The following is a 21,997-nucleotide window of genomic DNA, read 5'->3' on the forward strand; positions in this document are numbered from 1 at the left end:
TCTACCATGATGAGATCAGGTACATATTCTGCTTACTGTTACATTGCTGCACTTATAGATAACCAGTCATTAAACAGTTTTTCTTCCCCTCGTCAAACTGGCGTAAATGTCTCATTACATTTTTTTAACGATTCGTCGTAATCACTGTGCGTATCCATATCAATTATTCTAAATTATTCATAATACAGTATGTACTGTATGTACGTATTCATATAGCACCACCAACTGCAACTTCCAGGTGGAGTTGCCACAAAATCATGTTTTTTACCATGAGCTGAGCTGTGAGCCCCCACAGACACCAATGTAATGAATAGAAAACTAGAGCAGAACAACAGCTGGAAAACAAACACTGTCTCTTTTCAAGACGTGTTTCAGATGGAGGATAATCTAATCATGCCCGCACAGTGTGCAACTGTGCAGATGTAACATCTTTACAGATATATATATATATATATCCTGAACTGAAATTGTATTTCCTTTTTACTAGAGAGCTGAAGTGATGGGGAGACCACCACTGTTACTGAGCAAACACTAACAATATAGAGGTTTAACTTTTTAACAACAAAAATCACTTACACCCCCTTTCAATTTACAGTGAGTGAGGGCCCATGTTGGCGGGATGAAATGTTTGCAACCTGATTTACTTTACTTCCTTACTGACTAAAGACAGAGAGGAGCATAAAGGTGAAAATGAAACCCTGCTTTTTCTCCTTTATCTAGACTTGGAACTTCCCAGAGGCAAGTGTGTGCTACAGTATGTAATGTTCTTGGTGGGGGGGGTGGGGGGGCAGACTTTAGAGCCACTCAGGGTGGATACCTCATCCAAAGAATGTCCTTTTAGGGGAGGAAGGAGCTCAGATTTCAGTGACATCTCCTTGCTGCCAGGAAGCCAGCTGACCGTGACACTGCGTCAGTAATCTGCACTTCGGCCCAATGCCTCCAACTACAGCGCAAGAGCTCCTCTCTGCTCTCAGGAGCAGTGCACTGCAAACACGTAGCATGGACATTGAGCTGAGAGATACAGCACAGTGACACAAACACCATCTCGGGAAATGTAAAAAAGCATCCCAACCATCCACCCATTCCAGACAGGCATGAGGGTCATGCAGTGCACACAAGGTGCAAATTTGCAATGTCTTCATTTAGGAAGGCTGTGACCTACTGGCCTTCAGTCTGTGAATGCTGCCTTTCATTCCAGCATTTAAGCTGACAAGATTGACATGCAGAATCCATCTTATACTAATATTATATAACTATCTCGGGGTGTGTGCCTTACTGCCTGTGCCTCAGTTGTCTAAAGGCCACTGTGCTTGGTGGGAATACTATTCTCAGCTACAACTGGGTTGGACTCCCAGCCCGTGCAATGCAGCTGCACTATATTTCACCGTGCATTCATGACAAATCAACATCATCATCATCATCATCATCATGAACAATAACAATTCCTCCTCCTACTATTACTAGCTACTACTACTACTACTACTACTATAATAATAAAATACTTGTTTTGGTGGATTTTCACACTTTTGCATGGTGTGAACAAACTGGATCTCTCCCTGTCCATCTCCACCCTCTCTTCCTCTTGATTTGTGTAGGTTCATGTCCCATCAATACAAATCTTTAATGCATTCATGTCCCATTAAGGCCTGTCTGTAACTAAATGTTGGGTCTTTGCTTCATGATTTTCACAAAAAGAGAGATTGAACTGAGTAGTAAATATACAGCAGGATAATCTCTGGAATGTCCTGTTATGGATGCATGCCATGTGATTTCCGGCTCATTTCTTGGAACAGAACCGTGTCAAGATGAAAATGAAAGTTCTTAAGTTTAGTTCCTACGGTTGGGCAAAGTTCAATTTCCTTGAGATAAATATGAGTTACACAAGCAATGTGTGTGTGTGTGTGTGTGTGTGTGTGTGTGTGTGTGTGTGACGTGTGTGTGTGTGTGTGTGTGTGTGCGTGCGTGTGCGCGTGTGTGTGTGTGTGCGCGTGCGCACGAGCCTGTGGTATATGTCCTTCACTGTAGGCTGTGGTGCAGAGTAATTGACTCCCACTCTAATGAGGTGCGACAAAAACATGTGTACAGGTCTTGAGGAGTTCTTTCCTGTCAGATCAGATGCAGATCCATATAAATACAGACATTCAAACAGGACACTCAGCTGCACAACACATGGTGTGCATTTGTACTGTCAGTTGAAAAAGAACAAATTAGAACTAGAGCACATAAACAATAAAGTAGAAAGCAGAAAATCTGCAGAATCTCTAGGTAGTGCACGGTTGGGGGCAATGGCCCTTGATATGGAAAGAAAGCAGATATATTCCTATGGTGATCCAAACACAGGCCTGCACATGCATGCATCCTATAAGCTCCGTGCACAGGGACATCCAGTGACTGCTGTATGTTTGTTTAAACTTGCTGCTAGCTTACCAACCAGGAAGAGGGAATGCTTAACAGCTCAGTTCCTCGAAAAGCTCACATTGTCGAGCTACAGTAAATCATTCACCTGAGAGATGTGAATATGATCGGTGAGCAGAACAGAAACAAAGGGCCAGAGATCCCATTGCATGGCATGGCATGGTATTGTTAACCCTGCTAATCTCCCAGAAGGAAATTAATAAGCCATTCAACATCCCAAGACCAATTCCCCTACCTGACCCAGGTTAGCAGACTGCGAATGCTATTCAAACCGCACAGCAGAGAGGTCAAACAAGTCCTTTTCAAATGGTGGGCATTTTGGAACGTTATAATGCTGTATTCATTGAAAGCATCTACCAGGATCTCACAGGGAAGGTATTTGAGGGTCGGTTGCAGCGGTTTGTTTGGAGAACAGTGTAACTCCAATGGAACGCGGCTGCAATGCTGAGCAGAATACCGCCCTGTTCCTCCCCTAATGAACATCAATCAAAGGCACATTTTTACAGCACTGCAGACCACCAACTGCACTCGCTAAGCAATGCAATTAAAACTAACTTATTTCTGGCCTGTGCAAATATTTCCTTTTCCCCTGTCTGGCAGAGAAAAAAGACTGCAGACGGACTAAAAAAAAGAGAGAGAACTCAAAAGGCAACAGAAAAGGCTGTTTAGAACAAGAATTCCAAGCATGTAACTAGCGGCTAGGCACATTTTTTCCGGGCAGAGCCACACTTTCAGCTTCTCGCCACTTTCAGCTTCTCGCCACTTGCCGTTCTTTAGTTGAGTGTCTGTTCAGCGAAAGCCAACATTCCCTGAACGACTGGACTCCCACACCGAAGATGACTCCAAGTCTGGCTGGAAACCTCCTCTCACAGACACGTGGCAGAGGTATCTCCCAGTGGACTACAGAATGTTGTGCACAGATAAAATAATGTGCACAGATATTTTTTTAAATGTACAGATAGATAAAGTGGTTGTGCATGTCAAGGGAAAACAAGCAGTCTTTCTCACACACCTGCACCCACAGATAAACATAAAGTGCACTCAGACACACGTACATCCGCATGGACACAGGGCTTTACATTAACTTTTTGAGGCACTTCCCATTTCCCATTCACACATTCACATTCATGTCCGGACTGGAGCACGAGTACAGACAAATACATTGCATGTATTCCAAATCCACAGCCATAGATCGGTCCTATCCGCGCACAATTAGAAGACTGACCTCATCGGCATTTAAACCTGTAGACACTTGCTATGCATCTCATGTTTATAACGCATTATGAACACACTTATAAGACATTATAATCTTCTCATAACCATGTATATTAGTATATTAGTATATTTATAAGCACAAATAATCATAATACTTTATAACCTTAATCATAACACATTATAACCTTAATCATAACACATTATAAACTTTATTATAATGACTATAACTATAACAAAAAACATTGCATGGATGCACCTGGCACTCGACCCACCCCCTCGATCAGTCCCATTAGGGAAAGACAGGGCCACACAATCCGTTGGAACTACTCCAGAACTACTCTGCCAGGGCTGGGAGGTACGCTTCTGGCGCATGGAAGGACTAGGCTCTGTGGGTTGACTCCTGTCCGGGCCCCTCCTACGTCTCACCAGGTCCACTCCTGCTCTCACCAGACCCAGGACCTGTGCGTTGCACCAGAGTCCCAGCACCGGACACTTCATTCAAGAGTTGTGGATTCCTAAGCCGCAATGGTTCCGCAGACTCCACCCGATTGAGAAGGTGGTGCTGCAGGCTCCGCTTGCGGCTTGAATGGCCCTCCTAAAGGCCTCACCAAGGGTTTGTTGGGCTTCCTCCTCACGGAGGACACAGGCTGGGGCGCTAACCCATACTGCTCATAATTTCACCCCCCTCCGTATCAAAGTATTGGACAGTATTAAAGGAGAGTTTCGCACAAGCTGTTTTCTTACTGTATATGAAGACACGTATCCATTAGCGGATTTACAAAGGCCAGTTTCGAATTGCAGCCATCCGTAGGTGCCCTTTGAGAGCGGTTTTGAAGGAGTCAAGGGATTCACATGTCTTAATGACTGTTGGTAGGGCGTTCCACATTTTGGTGGCATAGGAGCGAAAATAATTTAGTCCCTTGTTTGTGCCGAATCTGGGTTGTACATGGTTTGTTGCACTCCCTCTGGTGTTGTGGGTGTGGACTTCGTTTACATTACAGTGTTGTTGCTGCACTCTTCCTGTTCTACGTGTGCTGACGTTAGACTCCACCCCGGACCAGCGCCCTATATGTTTTTTGTAAAAGAAAAACGGTTAGGAAGAAATTCTTCTTTAAGATATTGATATCGATTTTGTATTCATCCTTAGGGCCCCAAATCACACCTTAGAAAACATGAGTGTCTATTTCAAACACAAAGTGTTTTTTGACTGAGCAGTCATATTTTGACAGTCATAATTTCACCCCCCTCCTTATCTAGACTAATTATTGGACAGCATTAGGATGTTGATATTCATTCATTTTGTTCATCCAAATCACTTAGAAAGCATGAGTGTCTATTTGCACTAGTGTGGGTGCGTTCCTGTGGGTCTGGAACCCCCCCCCCCCCTTAGTTTAGGTATTATAATACTTGACATTAATAAGTCAGTATAATACACTTTATGTGTTATGATAAAGGTTATCATTATTTATTATTATTAAGTATTAAGTATATATATAATTATAAATGTTTATGAGAAAATTATATTGTCTTATAAGAATTTCTATAATGCGTTATAAACATGGAATACATAGCAAGTGATGAAGTATTATAAGCCATTATAATAAAGTATATAATGTGTTATGATTAAGCTTATAAAGTATAATGATTATTTATCAGCGATTATAAATATATAGTGTGATCAATTACCTCACACCAATCGCAACACACCTGTCCCATACATTTGTGCTTCCCAAACATCGACTGTTCCCATTCCAGCTTTTTCTTGTGGAAAAGTGCCGATATTTTACTTAACACACGTTTTCTGCCAGAACTTTCAAATGGATATGAAACTAGAAGACAATATCTGACTCCAATCATGGGAATGAATTACTGGGTTAGTAGTACACAACTACACACGCAGTTTGTACTGTGTGTGTACTACACACACAGTACACACTGTGTAGTTTAAACACTGACGTGGTCAGTCTGTGACCGATCTATGGCTGTGAATTTGGAATACATGAAATGATCTTAATACATGTAAGATCACAGATATTCTAGCGCTATTAACAATATTGGGAAGGTGATTATTAGGCCACACAATAGTGCCAGACAATATTATTGTTTGCAGCTATAGGAGAAATCACCTGATGAAGGCCGTTCATGAACGTCGTGTCCTGACTTAATGGTGTTTTAACAAAATAAACACAATTGGAGCAAAGACTGTGTGCGGACTACTCCTTCTCTGTATGCAGCTAAAGGAGAGTCACAGAAAAAGTGAAATCAAGAGTCACTTGTTACGGAGTAACGGACAAGTAAAAGTTTAATGCACTTGTCCGGAAAGATTTATTACTTGTCCCGGACAACCGGACAAGCCTTAATGTCAAGCCCTGACACACACATACACGCATCTGGCCACACACACACACACACACACACACACACACACACACACACACACACACACACACACACACACACACACACACACACACACACACACACACACACACACACACACACACACACACACACACACACACACACACACACACACACACACACACACACACACACACACACACACACACACACACACACACACACACACACACACACACACACACACACACACACACACACACACACACACACACACACACACACACACACACACACACACACACACACACACACACACACACACACACACACACACACACACACACACACACACACACACACACACGGCTTTGCAACTAGTAAGCAATGGAAAACATCGGCTTTGCAACTAGTAAGCAATGGAAAACATCAAATGTCACAGGGGTTTTCAATCATGGACAGAGGTCCAATCATCCCCTGGTCCAGCAGGTTATTGTCATCAGATCTCCTGGGAACTAGATCTGCTGTAGTGTTCAGATAACATGTTGCAGGGAGGCAACAAGTGCATGGGGCCCATTTCCCCAGTTAACACAGCGAGGTCTCTAATGCAGTTCACACCACTGCCATTGTGCAGTTGGCACAATGTTATCTATCTATACTGTAAAATCCTGAGTGTCCATCAAAATGCATCAGATGGATACTAACAATTCTGCCACTGTTTATCCTTGCACTTTATTAGTTGTGAAGAATACACATTTTGAGAAGAAATTTCAGCTGCAATGAAAACAATAAAAGACTGGCTAATGGAGCTCTCAGCTGTGATTAGAAGGAGAGAGAAAAAAGTGCTGTCCTAAATAGATTCTATCTCAACTGCTGCAGTCTGGTGGTGGCACTTTTTATGCTCTGTGGCATTAAGATTGATGAAGCTGCTTTGTTCTACATTAAGCCATACTGTATTACAGCTGTGCAGAATGATGTAGCAGGCCATCACAGGCATGGGCTGCATAAATTAAGAGTGCCCGGAGAGGGGGGGGGGGGGGGGGCACTATCTGAGCCACAAACACACAAGGTCTGCAGTTTGCATCCCCAGAGAATTTTGCACTTCTGGTGAATGTGAATGTGCGTGCATGTGTTGGGAGGGTTAAGCAACAGCTTAATTTCACTACCATTTTCATCGGCTAGAAGCTAATTTATTCATTTGGCCCAGAGTCCTTGACATGAAAAAGAGAGCCACTGCTGTCGAACTCTGAAATGCTTTCTTAAAAGCCACATGTTGCACATCATATGTAGCCAGAAGCATGCTGGTTTGTGCATGTGTGAGTGTGGGTGAGGGTGGGGCGTTGGCGTGGCCTTGCATTTGAGTGAACCACATGGTAAAGGCTAAAGTCTTCTATATACTGTGGTTTGCACACACTGACTAGAACAAAGAGCACCACTACTTGAGGGGCTGGCTGTGGTAGAGTGCATCCAATGCCTGCATTACACTGACTATCCCCTGCAAATCAGAACAGGTTTTCCCACCATTTCCAAGAAAGACGGAAGCTTGGAATTACACAATGGGAGGTGCTCAGCTGCACGTGAAGCAGCAGAGCCCCCCCCCCCTCCTCTTCTGAGCATTTCCACCATGGCCTGCTCAGTGCTCAGAAACAAAACCAAAGTGTTGGCACACAGACGTGATTGCAAGACATCAGAACAGGCCATCAAACAAATATTAACCACATAACTTCCTGCAATGGTGTGAGAGCCGCTCCTGCCTGCAAGCCGCTTTGGCCGCATGAGGAGTAGTGTGGGAGGTGGAAAGGGTTGTTCAGGAAACGGATGTAGCGGAACCGAGCCAACAAAGCAGAGGTAGGAAGATGCCCATATATGAACAGATGCTTATGAAACAGGATGGAAGTCAAGGCTAAGTCTTCCATTGAGTGAGACAGTAATAAAGGCGAAATGTATACAGTGCATATACTGTACATGCACTGCACATCAATAAACACGCTCCAAGCGACTCAAGTTCCATTTAGCCTGGGAGAGACTTTGATTTCACCCACTGACACTTATACTACAGTCTGTGTTGTTCAGAATGCGTTGCTCACAGAAACCATCCTATTACGTAACGTTCACAACAATCGGGCCTTTCACACACCACAGATAATTGAGGAGATTATCAGCCCCAGGTAAACAACACAAACAATAGAGCTCACCTTCCTCTGGGGATGGTCTTTTTTAAATTGTATTTGTGAACAATACTCCAACACCGCTCCTTGAGAAATATCAACTAACTGATATGCATAAAACCCTCTCGATTAAATAAATGAATCATATGAATGTGTTTAAGTTTAGATTTAAATAAAAAAATATTTGCTCCCTCTTCTGTAAATAAAATATAAAACTATGTTTTACTCATCAACAGAGAGTACAGTGTCTGTTCCTGCAGACTGTGCAGAAACCGCAGAGGCTCTGTAGTCAATTTGCATCACAATCTTTTTCAATCTTGCTACAATTAAATGGAATGTTCTCACTCTACACATGCAAATGAGTGGCTTGGCACCCAAAAGGTGGACAGGGGTGCAGGAAAAGAAAGGTTTCATTCAATATATGGTGCGCCAAGTTGTGTTTCCAAAAGGTTGTGCTTTCCGTCCTAAAATATATTGGGTTGGGCAATAATATGGAAGGTCATATGACAGAATTGACCCTGTTTGGGGGTTTTCTACTGATCAACTAGTGACAGCACATTTTGCATGTACCTTTGGAGCAAGAGAATCATCTATCATCCCATTATCTTTGAAATGCATGAGCAATATAGAGGTGATATGAGTATTGTGCTTTAAACTGCATGGGTGATGGGTCAACTAAGTTCAGTCTTTTATTAATATACTTAAAACTTAATATAATATATTAAGCATATTATACTTAATATACTAAGTTGCAAACAAACCCATCCACCTGCTCATGCCACAAAACTGTGTCTTTAATCAATAATTATAAGGATAAGGGGCAATGGTTTTTTAAAATAATAATCTGAGTAAACAAATTCGGGAGCAGATATGCTGTATTTTAAACTGTATGCTGCCCAATACTGCCATCATTGGATGAACAAATGTATCACAGTAAAACAGTAGCTTTCCTTGAACATTTAAATAAATAAATTCATACATTTTGTTCTGGCTTCTACATGTATTCATGCTACACAAGTACACATTAACACACTATAATAAACCTAAACAACACTATATTGATAATACACCTTTACGATATCAATCAAACAGTAGAACACCATGCCATGGACTCAAGGAAAGAATGCCATAGATTTGCTAGTTGTACTATTTCAACAGGCAACTTGATATCTGTAAGTAAAGTAAACACCGAAGATCAAACAATGGCTAGAGTATATAGATAATAACAGCTACACAAACCACCATTTGGATGTTGGTTGGTGTTATAGCTCCATTGGGCATTAATATGTGTCTAGTAATAAATAAATAAAAGTTAGTTTATGATAATAAACATTTGTGTTTGAAAACAAGCCAGCTCGCCCTGTATCCCTCTGACCCCTCACCCTGACTCCCCATCCCATGTCATGTCTATCAAGTAATCATGCTCTATCATGCTCACAATAGACTGTGTCAAAGCCAGACAAACTTCTGCTATTGGCAGGCTGTTTCATTTGTGTTAACTTGTGAAATTAGATAGTAAATGCATGTCGAATTGTCCATCAGACGGGACTTTGACAATATGCTTTAGAAACCACAAGGATTTGACTAGTGGAAAAATGGACCCCATTTTACTGGTTTGCACCATTGATTTCTCAGCCACAACTAGCAGATACCACTTTCCTTTGTTCTTTCCCCTCATCAATTACAGCTAACAAAAATGATTCATGTAAACACCGTGATTAGTTCTCCCAGGAGAGGACAGCCAGCAGCCTGCGTGCACAGCCTCTCTAGACAGTCTAATGTGTCTGATGAATGCCTAACAGATGAAACAGGTTTCCCCACTGTTTACAAGGAGGGAAGCTTGGAATCACGCTGCTAGTTCTAAGGAAGGTGCTCAGCTGCACATGGCAGAAGCAAAGATCCCCCCGCTGTATTTCCACCCTGTTAAAAGACAAAACCAAAGTGTTGGCTCATGGACTTGATTGCAAGACATCAGAACAGGCGAATACATTATTTTTAACCACATTACTTCCTGCAAGAGCCACTCCTGCCAGGCATTTGCTAACCAGGGTGAGGAGTGTGGGAGATGGAGGAGTTTGCTCAGGAAATGGAGGAGTGGGTGAACGGATGCTTATGCAATAGGGTGGAAGACAAGTCTATGTCTTCCCTTGAGGTAAACAACAATGGGGTAAATGTATACAGCCATAACATAAATACTTAAAACGAGTCAAGTTCCATAGAAACTTTGCTTTTACCCACTGACACTTATACCACAGTCTGTGTTGTTCAGAATGCATTGTTCACAGAAACCATTCCATTATGTAATGATCACAACAATCAGGCCTTTCAGACACCAGAGATAACTTGGGAGATTATGATGACCCTCAGGTAAACACAATAATAGATCTCACATTCCTTTTTTCATTGAACTGAACTCGTTGAACTGATACAACTATATGAAGTATGAACTATTGATTAGCGTAAACTCTCTGAACCCTTATTTTTGACAGGTTTAATGTTTGTTTTTAGTTTGTTTTAAAAACGCCATTAACAATAAAGAGAATGTAATGTTTGTTTTGTCACCGTTTGTTTTACATCATCATTACATCACCTAAGATGATACACTTATACACTATTATTTCATAAAGAAATAATTAATTGTTTCTAAAGAAAATAGACTGCAGACTGCCTAACAGAGAGTACAGTGTCTGTTCCTGCCGAGGCTCTGCAATGAATTATCATCACACCTGCCCCGCTGGAGAAAAGGATCCTTTGTGAGACACCTGGCACTGGGAGTGGGGCTGTGGATCTTTTTCAACTAAATGTTTTCCCCATTTATTTTTTTGGCTCCACAGAACTTTCCCCCATTAATCCAAATGAAATAAATGGTGTCTATGTCGATGTTGGTGAGAATGAGCAATATTCTGCGTGCATGCTCTTCACATGGGCCTTCCGAGCTTCAGCGCCCTGGGGCCCTCAGAGGTGCTAATCCAGCCCCGTTTAAACTATACATGGGTCAACTGAAGTGTTTATCACACAGCCTTCAGCCTTTTACAGCTTAATATTCTCCAGTATTATGAAATACTAGAATACAATTATGGAATACTATGGAACACATTGATGCAAATTCAGATGCAAACAGCCACCTGTTCATGCCAAAAAACTGTCCTATTCTATCACACAGGTTATGAAGAAAAGGGAATTGGTTTTGCATAATAATGTCAGTAAACTAAATCGGGGGCAGATATGTTGTAAACTGTAAATGGATTTCTTTGGCCATGGGATGGATATGGTGTCCTATACTGCCATCATTTGGATGAAAAAATGCAACACAGTAAAACAGTGTTTCTAATTCAGGTTCCTTGTAACTTATATGTACATTTAGAATCTGAATTTTGTTTTGGCTTTTGTACACATTAACTAGAATAACCCCATATGCTTATATAAAACAGTATACCAAACATAACATCATGCACCCAATGAATTATGGCAGCAAAAGCCACTAAGCCAGACAAATTGAGCTACCAGCCAGATGTTTCAGTTTATCATGTCCATTGAACGCACACAAATTGTCTGTCACACCTTAGAGTATATATTTTGAGTTGACAGTACACTTTGGAAAGCAGGAAAAACATGTATACTAGTATACTGGGTAGCTAACTTGCATTTGATTTCTGTCAGCAGAGGGCAGCATCGTACAGAGAGAACTTGTTTGAAACTTGATTATGCCCTCTTTCAATTACAGTATGGGCTGTGGTAATAATAGCTGTAGCTGAGTGACAAGCAAGCCTTTCAACTGAGGGAAGAGTCAAATAATGTAGTCAAATGAAAGTTACATTATGTGTGTACAGTACACAGTACACAGTACACAGCCCACACACACACACACACACACACACACACACACACACACACACACACACACACACACACGCCAGTGAATATGTATATAAGGATTGTTGAGCGAGTGGGTGAAAGCTATATGCGAAAAATATGTACAATAAAATCAATCCTGCGTGTTAAAGGATTTGCATTTGCGAGAGCAAAATGGTTACGGCCTATCTTTACACTCTCAAATTCAAGTGAACACCCAGGATTGTATTGTTACACCATTGATTGTAGAACTAGAAGGAACCACCTTCCTTTGATCATACTCTCATCAATTAATTACAGGTAACAAAAATGTAAACGTAAACAGAGGGAATGGTTAGGTCTTGTGGACCAGAGCTTTGGACAAAGACAGTCACCATGCTTACTTTACCAGTGATTAGTCCTCCCAGGAGGGGACAACCAACTAGCCTGCAAGCACAGCCTCCCCACAGACAGTCTTAATGCAGTGGTTCTCAAAGTGGGGTCTGGGGACCTTCAGGCGTTTTTGAAGAAAAATGTGTTAATATAGTGTCAAAATCAGTTTAACCACTTTAGCCCTGTATGCATCGGCCATTTGAAAATAGAAGATCTACAGGACCCTAATGTAAACAAGTCTTAGTTGCTTTTTCTGGATTTATCCTCGTGGCAGATTTTGTATTGAAATGTCGTTGAACTATATGTACCCATTCTACAAACTGTTAATACAATTTTCAATCAATCAATTTCAATCAATCAATCAATCTACAAGTTCACAACGTGTGGGCTTGTACATCAGGTATTTTAATAACACTTAATAACACATTTTAACTACACAGATCTTGTATGAGAGTTCCTGGCACATAATATTTTCAGATGGGGTGACAGGGGTCCGTGGCTAAATACATTGACGTCATTGACGTGGAAAAACCAGGGGTTTTAGAACCCCTGGTCTAATGTGTTTGATGAATGCCTGGATAGGAATGCACTGATCTGAGTATCACCAAACCACAGCATATATTACATTCCAACTATTCTTGGTCATCCTGGGGAGCTGGTGACCACGGTTGGTGCTGTACTGTGGTGGGTGTTGGCGGCCATCGTTGCCCGTCAGCTGGTTAGTCAGACGACCAGCATGCTTTAACACATTCCTGGGGAACCAGTACAATGTTTACGCCTGTGGTCTAAGAATCCTGTGTGGTTTTTAGGCCTATACTTTCGATAGAAACAACATGTTCCGAAGAAGACGTTTGCAGAAGACGTTTCACAGCAGATGCAATATGTTTGTGCGTGCTCAACATAGACAATTTGCAGATTGACTCATTGGTCTAAGGACTGGGCAGCACGCCAGGGCATCGTGGGTCTATATATCACTTTTAATTATAATTTCTTATCCAGAGCAACTTGCAAAGTATGTAATTGAGCCATTTGAGTTGAATAGCCTCAAATGAGCCAGCCTTGAGCTAGGCAGCCAGTATTCCAATTTATAGAGTGATCTATGATGTAGCCAAGTTAATACTGTAGCACCCAAGGAAGAGATTATTACATACAAGAACATTCCTTACAGTACAGCAAAGTAAACTCATATATCAAAGTGAGTGCTTAATGAGCAGCATGTTGCTACATGGGTTGCTACACTGCCTTCGAAAGGGACCCTACTTGACTCAAAATGTTGCTGTATGATGTTACAGATGGCTTTGGTCAGGGAAGTGTAGGGGTTGCTAAGAGACAGGGCGACAATTAGCCTAAATAGTGACTTATATAAGCAGATGAGTGACTGGCAGCAATTCAACTGCTAAAAGATGTAACCTGCAAGGGATTAAAGTAAACATATAAGGCTGGGTCATCATAACCTTCTGGTGAAGACATTTCAGAGGAGACTTGAGCACAGGTATAAGCCCACAACATTGGATGAAGCAGGAAAGTCAAAGTACTCATTCAGTTCATTCTAATTAATTCAGCTTCAATAATGATTCGTGTGCAGACAGCACATGTATAAAGTATTCCATTGTTATGGAAACATATAAGGCTGAGAGTCAGCCTTTATCTACTGGCTATAAAGCCAGTAGGGTGTGCCTACTGCAGGAAAGCCATATGTATGTGGCTGATGCATAATTTATACTCCGACGTCACTGTCACCTTAATTTGTGTCACCGTCGACCGTCGTACGACAACGTATAAATCAGGCTATGCATGCCTGGCAACAGACAAATAAACGGTCATGGACATCTGAAACATGGCTGACATTGGCTGTCTGGCCAGCGGAACTGTCTGACCCCCAAATACTACCACTTTCCCCTTTCATCATTCTCAATACATGCTCAAAGAGGGATTTGGCATTACAGTATACAGTCCACACAATGGTAGGAAAAACAAAAGGCTATAAAAGCAAACTTACAGATTCAACATTTTGGTCTCAAATTAATGTCAATTTGCTAGGGGCTTTTGTACAAGTGCCAGTGTGAATATGGGTTTATAAACCAGTCAACTGTTTTGAATATACAGTAGTACGCTGGTTCACACTATAGTAACACAGACAAAACTACATTTTCCATTTCTGTCTTATTGCTAAAAGCCTAGCCCTAGGCTATTTCTGATGTTAAATCCCAAAATTGAAATGGCTGGCTGATATCGCTGGTGGTCCCCGGGTCTGCTGTTAAGAACCAGTGCGGACAGTGAGGGGCCTGTTATTTTACAAAGCTGAAACCAAAGATGTTTTATTACACATCGTGTCTCCCGTTCCTAAGCAACCTCTTACTTCCTTGTCCGGCATGTAATTTGCCAGAGGTGCAGTCCAATCTTGGTGTGGGTTGGTGGGGAATGTCGGTGTAAACAGCACTGTAACCACATGGCAACTACCTTCCCTATAATATAGACCCAGACGTCTATATATGTAGCTGCATTATACAATATTTGCATGGTTAGCAGTAATCCTACTGTACCAAGGAGTTGTATAGCATATATTTATCCAAAGCCTCACTCGCAGCAAAGTTAAGGCCGCCAAAGTAGCTGCCCTCTCGGGTAGCAGACACATTAAAGGGTGTTGTCATCTGAACAGAGCCAACATTAATTAGAAGTGCTCATTACATGACTTGCCTGCTTTAGACAGCTCTAAGCTTTCGAATGGCTGTCTACTATGACAATAACTGATTTGCGACTAAGTAAAAGTATATAGCTAAAATACTCCCAAAGACCAGACTGCAAATGGGTGCTACTCAGTAAGTCTCACAGGGAGGCTACAGTATGTACCCTAACCGCCTCAGGGGTGAAAGGGAAATGGAGAAAGAAAAGTAATTAACCAATTTCAGCCCTATTTTCTAAAATAGAAAATATAGCCAATGTATAATACTATAAGCTCACAAGCATGTAGATCTGCCATTTTTTAAATTGTCAGACAATGTTTGGGGTGACCCGATAGCCGAATGGTTAAGGTGCATACCACATAGGCTCTGATGCCAATATGTAGCATTATAAGTTATAACCTCTGGTTCGACTCCTGGCAGACCATTTGATATAACTCTTTTTTCTTTTTCTGAAAATGTTTTAAACTTTTCTGAAATGTCTTAAAATTGTTAATTATTTTGTGAAAATCCTTGCTGATGCCCAAAATAGGGATGTCAAGTTTCAGGAGATATATTCCCTGGATTGTGAAAACACACCTTGGAGATGCACTTGCAGGGAAGAACTGTAGTGTAACTGTGTGTATTATTCTGGAGCCCACAGAGGATATGTAGGCTCAGATAAAGTCTATAAATATTCTGTTAACACGACATGGTCCACATTTTCATGGACTCTGTGACATCGCACCAAAGGGTGAGCTTAATTACATGTTGACCACAAGGACATCATGCCAAGAGGAGCAAGCGATGTGCTGAGGCAGCATAATGCCACTTCTCCTTGAAAGTATCAATAGTTCAAATATTGACAAAGTATGAAAAAGGCATATACATACAGTATATATATAAGGATCTATGAGCTACATGTACTGGAGAGAGAGAGAGAGAGAGAGAGAGAGAGAGAGAGAGTTTTACTCTTGGCCTATTTGTATGTTATCTCTTTTCCACATTATGGAGTTTGAGTATTGGAGTAAATTAATTTCACTGCCTGTGTACAATGTTGCTACCAGTGGTATTGTACGGACTTGCAGTGGCCAATCACTGCTGACCCGCCAACTGGAGAGTGTGGTTGAGGGTTGAGGGTTGAAACACTCTAAGAAACTCTTCCAGGCCAAGGCTTCATCCATTAGAAATGGATTATATTTGCATCTTTGATGCATTTACAAACATTGATAGAATATCTCTTCATAATACCTCTCATCTTGTAAGAATTATATCCTGGCTTGGACGCACAATTTTAATTGGTGGTTTTAAATAAAGATTAACCTAGTATTAAACCTAGTATTAAAGTTAGAGTAAGTGATTTCACTTAATTCAAATATCACTTATTTTTTTGTTTTGTTGTGATAATCCTCTACTATAGAGTGTGCTGACCATATAAGGAGTTCCTCCCTGTCCCCAGTTAACGACGGCAGACTGCTTGATGAGCGCTGGTGCTTTGGCATGGGGGGTCAGATCAACATGGAATGAATTCTGTACTGGCCATATAAGGAGTACAGGGTTTGATGAGGTCAGATCAACATATGGAATGTCTGAACAGGTCAGCTCCATAGTATATGGAGATCTAAAGGTGGTAGCGGGTACATTCTCTTGAGTGTACAGGGTTTGATGAGGGCCCAGGTAGGGCCGGGCCTTAATTTTCGGGCCCGTTGAGAACTCTAGTTTTTGCCGGCTGCTGGGCTAATAACTTTGGCAGGCCCGTCTAGAGTTTGAAATTTGAATGGACAGGTATAAGTCAAAAGGAAGACATCGAGTTGCTGGCCAATATTGATGACATCAGGGATCCCCATATATGGACTTAACTGCGACAGCAGGTTGCATTTACTATGATGACATCAGGGTCTCCACATCTCCATCCCTGATGATGTCACCTGATGTCACGAGCCTTGGCACAATATATGGTGCCCGACCAAAACACTAACTGACAGGAAATGCACGATTCCATAGTTAACTGCGACCAAAGGTCGCAATAAAGAAGATAAATAAATCTAAACTGAATTACCAAAATCAATTAAAGGGAATTATATAAAAGTGAAGATACATTCTTGGACTGTGTGAATAGAAATGGACGACAGACTCCAAGAATAACATGTGTTCTTCATTCTCTCCAAAATGACACACAAACCACTCCCAGGGGAGTAAGTCCTTTCAAGAGCATTCAGTCCACAAAGCAATTTCCAGGTACCTCTCACTGGGTGAGACACATAACATATGTCACTCTGTAGCTTCTGGCATTTCTAAGAGCTCCCTGCAGAACAAAAAATGAAATGGACTCTATATTTAGAATGTGACATTTCTAGCACATAAAGAGCCTGCAATTCACTCCAGATGCAGTGAATGCTGTTTTCAGGCCAGCTGTGTTCTATTCATTCTAATCAGTTTGTGACACAAATCAAGAATGTCATTATCAGAACATACAGTATGTGGCTGAACTTCATTTGCCTGCCATTAGCGCACGGGCAGACTATTAACATGTGATGACGGGTGTTTACAGAGACCAGTGCTAGCTATCGTGCTGGGTGCCAATGTGAATAAATCGGCAGCATCCTGCTAACCCAATAACATGGATGAGGACAGACGCTGTGCCTTAATTCCGTCAATGCCACTCAGTTGTCCAGGCAACCCACATCTTGTGACGTCATCACCCCATCCCTGTCCACTAGACCGAACAAAAAAAGAAAACACAACAAAAAACATTAGGGGAATGCCCCCGCCTCTACCCACCTTCGTGACTTGACAGTGCGTTTTAACAGCGGGCGAGCAATGAGCATCGGCCGACACATCGCCCGAAAAGATGAATTATTTGTATCTTTTCGGTCGACGTTCCTCCACCCACTTTCCGACCATCGCCTGTTCGCCCGCTATCGCCGGTAGTCGCCGGGTCCCATAGACAAATAATGCACTTCCGGAAAATTTGCCTGGCTGTCGCCCGCTGTTAAAATGTACTGTGAGGATGAACTCTTAAAGCCAGATTTATAGTTTGTCGTACACCAGTGTTGCGTGCCACAAATAGCTGATCTACAAGCTCACATGTCACATCCACAATGTGAAATGAACTTGAAGACCTGCAATTTTTGGTGCTTGACACAGTCGTAGCCTATGAAGGAATATCAATTCATATCATCATATGACCCTGGGAAATAACTGTCCCTTTTGGAAAACTCGTACCAAACGACCTGCCGTTGGAACGCAACACTTTTTTCAATGTTTAGTACTAATAACATACTAAAACATACTAGTGTAATGATGATCAAATCAGCCCACTCTGTTCTCACCTTCCAATTCAGATGCTATCATTTTGAAGAGGGAACATCTACGGAGAACAAGTCCACAGAGAACAACAAGCCACCATGAATGCTTTTCATCAAGTGTTAATATTCAAGCTTTAGGGCTTCCCGGTGAGGTGCTGGCATACCGAACAAGCCTGTTGGTATTTTCCACAGATTCTGAGCCAATATCATAATAGCTGTTGTCACTTATGTTTCTAATGAGGACGGCTGACAGGGCTTTTGTCTGTTCCAAAGCAAGTCATGTTGGCCAAGCATTGGGGGCTTGATGATGATGGCAATTTCAATGTGTCGGCGAGAACTATATTCTCTGAGGGGCTTTGTGACCTGGCTAGTGACGCAAAGACAAGCTCCCCAGAGGCCAGGCATGGAATTTGAGTAGACGAGTAAGGGGGGTGGGTGGGGGGTTTACACTCTCACGAGATTAACACACACTACGGTCTGCACAGTGTAACCAGGCAACATGACCAACCCCACGTCATCACCAAAAACCCACTCAGGTGGTCAGAGTGGGGTGTTAGGGACTGGACACAAATTGATCACTTCACAGTGTCATCTTTATAGACCAAACGTTAGTGAAAATGTCAATAATTCCCAAACTTAAAAACAGATTTATAGCAGGTAAAAGACAATTAAGGTAAAAGACAATGGGAGCTTTCACGGCCGTCAGAAAACCTGTTTCTACACTCATTTTTACACTCAGACTCAGTGCTTTGTCTCTGTACCGATTGACCGACTGAATGCTCACATTGAATGTTGAACATTGGCTGTCGAATGGTATTCCTGAAATACACTGGACTGGACTGGATTTGATGATATTAATACATCTGTGTGTGCAGGGGCTAAAAAAGGCAAAGAAGTTTAGGGATAAGGGGTTTAGAGGTGACGAAAATGGAGCCCTAAGTGTTAAGAAGAAAAATAACAGGCAGGTTACGTTAATAAACAGACTTGCGCTGGTCAGACCACTCTCCTCAATGTTTTCTGCTTCACTCAGGAAAAGCTCTGAGGGAGACAGGGCACAGGAGTCACGAGTCAGATTTGAACATAGACTCAGCAGGGATGCATGATTCCGAAGACCAGTTACCATTAACCACTGTAGTCTGTGACTGCCTTATTCATAGGGCAGGGCATTTTGGACAAAATGTAATATCACTACATTTTTACCAAATAATATGCAAATAATATGCAGGTCCCTCGCTTTAGCCAAAGTAGCCAATTATTTGCTCTTGTACCCTATACTGGCTCACCTGCGGCCTGCCAGTGAGGAGCTCCCACAAGGAGGATAGAACACCGGCATCCTACTCCCTGTTATGATATGGCCTCAGCTGCCGGACTCAGTGACAAAACATTTATCTGCATAAGCATATTGATAACCATGACATGATGATTGTATGTGCAATATGATATGAGATGCATACTAGTTTCCGCTCATTCTGTTCTTATCTATGTTTCCAAAATCTGCTTGGGACGTCATGACATAGATCCACTGTTCTTACTGTGTGTGTGTGTGTGTGTGTGTGTGTGTGTGTGTGTGTGTGTGTGTGTGTGTGTGTGTAATAAACTCTAGAATGTAATATGTGTAATGCATTGCTGTGTGTTGGCACATGTTCTTTTGCACCTGGCTGCAACACGACGGATCATCACCCACCACCCCAAGGTTTAGATGGAGACTTCTAGAGGCCTTCTAGATGGTCGCCCTTAAATCACAACACTCCCGATCAACAATCCCTGCTGACAGGTGCCAAAAAGGGTGCCAAAATCACCCTCCCCTGGCTCCCCGCCACCTTCCCTCCATCGAACATTGTGTTCATATATGTAGCAAGCCAGATGCACCACGGTGGATTTGAAGCCCTAGAGACTCTGTGGTGGTGTGCACTGCAGTTACTTTACCCCCTGCACCACCTGAGCGCATTAATAGGGTTGCCTTTTTTTTGCCTTTTTGGAATATAAAACAATGACAATATTCAGTCTCATATCATGATATCAATAATATCAATATTTTGCCCAGCACTACTTTTTCGAACACATCAGTGTGTTGAATAAGGTGTTGATGGATCAACACCACCTTATTTAAATATGTCTCACTTAATGCCCTTGGATATAAATAGTCGTTTTAGCCATGTTTAGTTTGGTGCTATAGTGACCAAAAGCAGCTCAAACCACCTCAGCTGAACTCAATCCATATCAAGATCCAAGTCAGATTAATCATAATTCAAAACTGTTTAACATACCAAGTGATGTTTTAAAGACTACTGTAACATTGTAACATTAGACAATTTAAATGGATGAGTGAGAGACAAAAATACAATACATTGAGCATTGAGAAGGCACAACGCAGGGTTAATGCAATTTGAACATAGATAATCTCGAAGTGCTCACACTCACAGCCTCACACATAGCTGGTAAATTGTATTTTGGGCAGTGCCCAGTCTGCCCACTTATGTTCAGGGAAAACTAATGTTATTCATCATGATTCCGGACCAAGAGGATGCTATGTTGGTTAAATTTAGCCCCAACTCGGGGCTAGTTAAATCCCCAATAGCAACAGATTGAATTGGTCTAACAATGACAAAAACATCCACATTTCTATTTCTCACATAATCTAACAAAACAAACTCAAGTTCCAATCAATGCAATTAAATCTTATATCTTCAACGGAGATGGTCAACTGGACAATTCGGCCAACTTCCAGAGAACAACCGTGTTATTTTTGCATTGATAGGCGGCCTACTTGACCACAGCCGTGCAGTGCTGCTGCTGTGCTGGACAGATGCCAGCTGTTCGGGGCTACCTGCGCTCTGTGACACTGAGAAGTCATGGAAGAGTTTGTCAATAATTATGTGAATACGATAGCAGTAGGCGGCCGCTACCTGTCTACTCAGTCACGCCAGGTGCACCTGAGTGAATGCGATAGCAATGCCTGCCCTACTCCATCACATTTCAAATTCAACTCACCTGTCCGTTTCGTTTGGATCCAGCAGAGACGTTACGTTTCTGACGAGAGGATGGAAACCCGAAAATGATTGTGCTACGACTTTAGCTCAAGCATACAAGACAAGTTACAACGGTTTGTAACAATAACAAAGTATTAAAGTCCAGTCCTCCTGCCTGGATGCTGTTCAGCTCCGCTGCACTTGGTGACCAGACCAACTGAAGACGTGGGCAACCTTTCAGAGTCTACTCTCAATCCCTCATCTATTGAATGAAGGCGAATGCGTTTAATTTGGTAAAATAGAGGTACAAGGGCGTCCTCTGTCGGTCTGGCAAACCATTGCAAGTTGCAACCAACCAACGAGTCCAGAATCCAGATAACCTTTCTCACAAGTCCGGCAGATGGGGTGGACCGTGGACGGGTGGGAAATTTGGTATATAGTCTTTTTTATTGGCCTAAAATATTGTCTATATACATACATTCACAAATCCACTTGCTGGCCGGCTTTATAGGGGTTTCTTACTTTCTTGTGACCCTACCATCCTATGGCAGGCAAAAATGTCAAACTTTCCTTATGCTTTAAGTAGCATGTGACATGTCAAACTAGGGGGTTTTCATTATTTTGAATCCATGATTCCATTCCAAGCATTAGTTTTGCACAAAAAACACTCCTTGGGC

At 42.0% G+C, this 21,997-nt stretch overlaps 1 protein-coding gene across 1 annotated transcript in view; it reads right to left on the reverse strand.

Moving 5' to 3' along the window:
* Nucleotides 1–21,524, reverse strand: part of gng12b (guanine nucleotide binding protein (G protein), gamma 12b) — a 36,914-nt gene extending 15,390 nt beyond the window's left edge. The window contains exon 1 of the mRNA XM_080769561.1: nucleotides 21,343–21,524. The gene's annotated coding sequence lies outside the window, so the exon portion shown is untranslated. The remainder of the gene's footprint in view (nucleotides 1–21,342) is intronic.
* Nucleotides 21,525–21,997: the final 473 nt, after the last annotated feature.

This window comes from Protomyctophum bolini (genome assembly GCF_963924005.1).
Source record: "Protomyctophum bolini genome assembly, chromosome: 8".
Taxonomy (NCBI): domain Eukaryota; kingdom Metazoa; phylum Chordata; class Actinopteri; order Myctophiformes; family Myctophidae; genus Protomyctophum; species Protomyctophum bolini.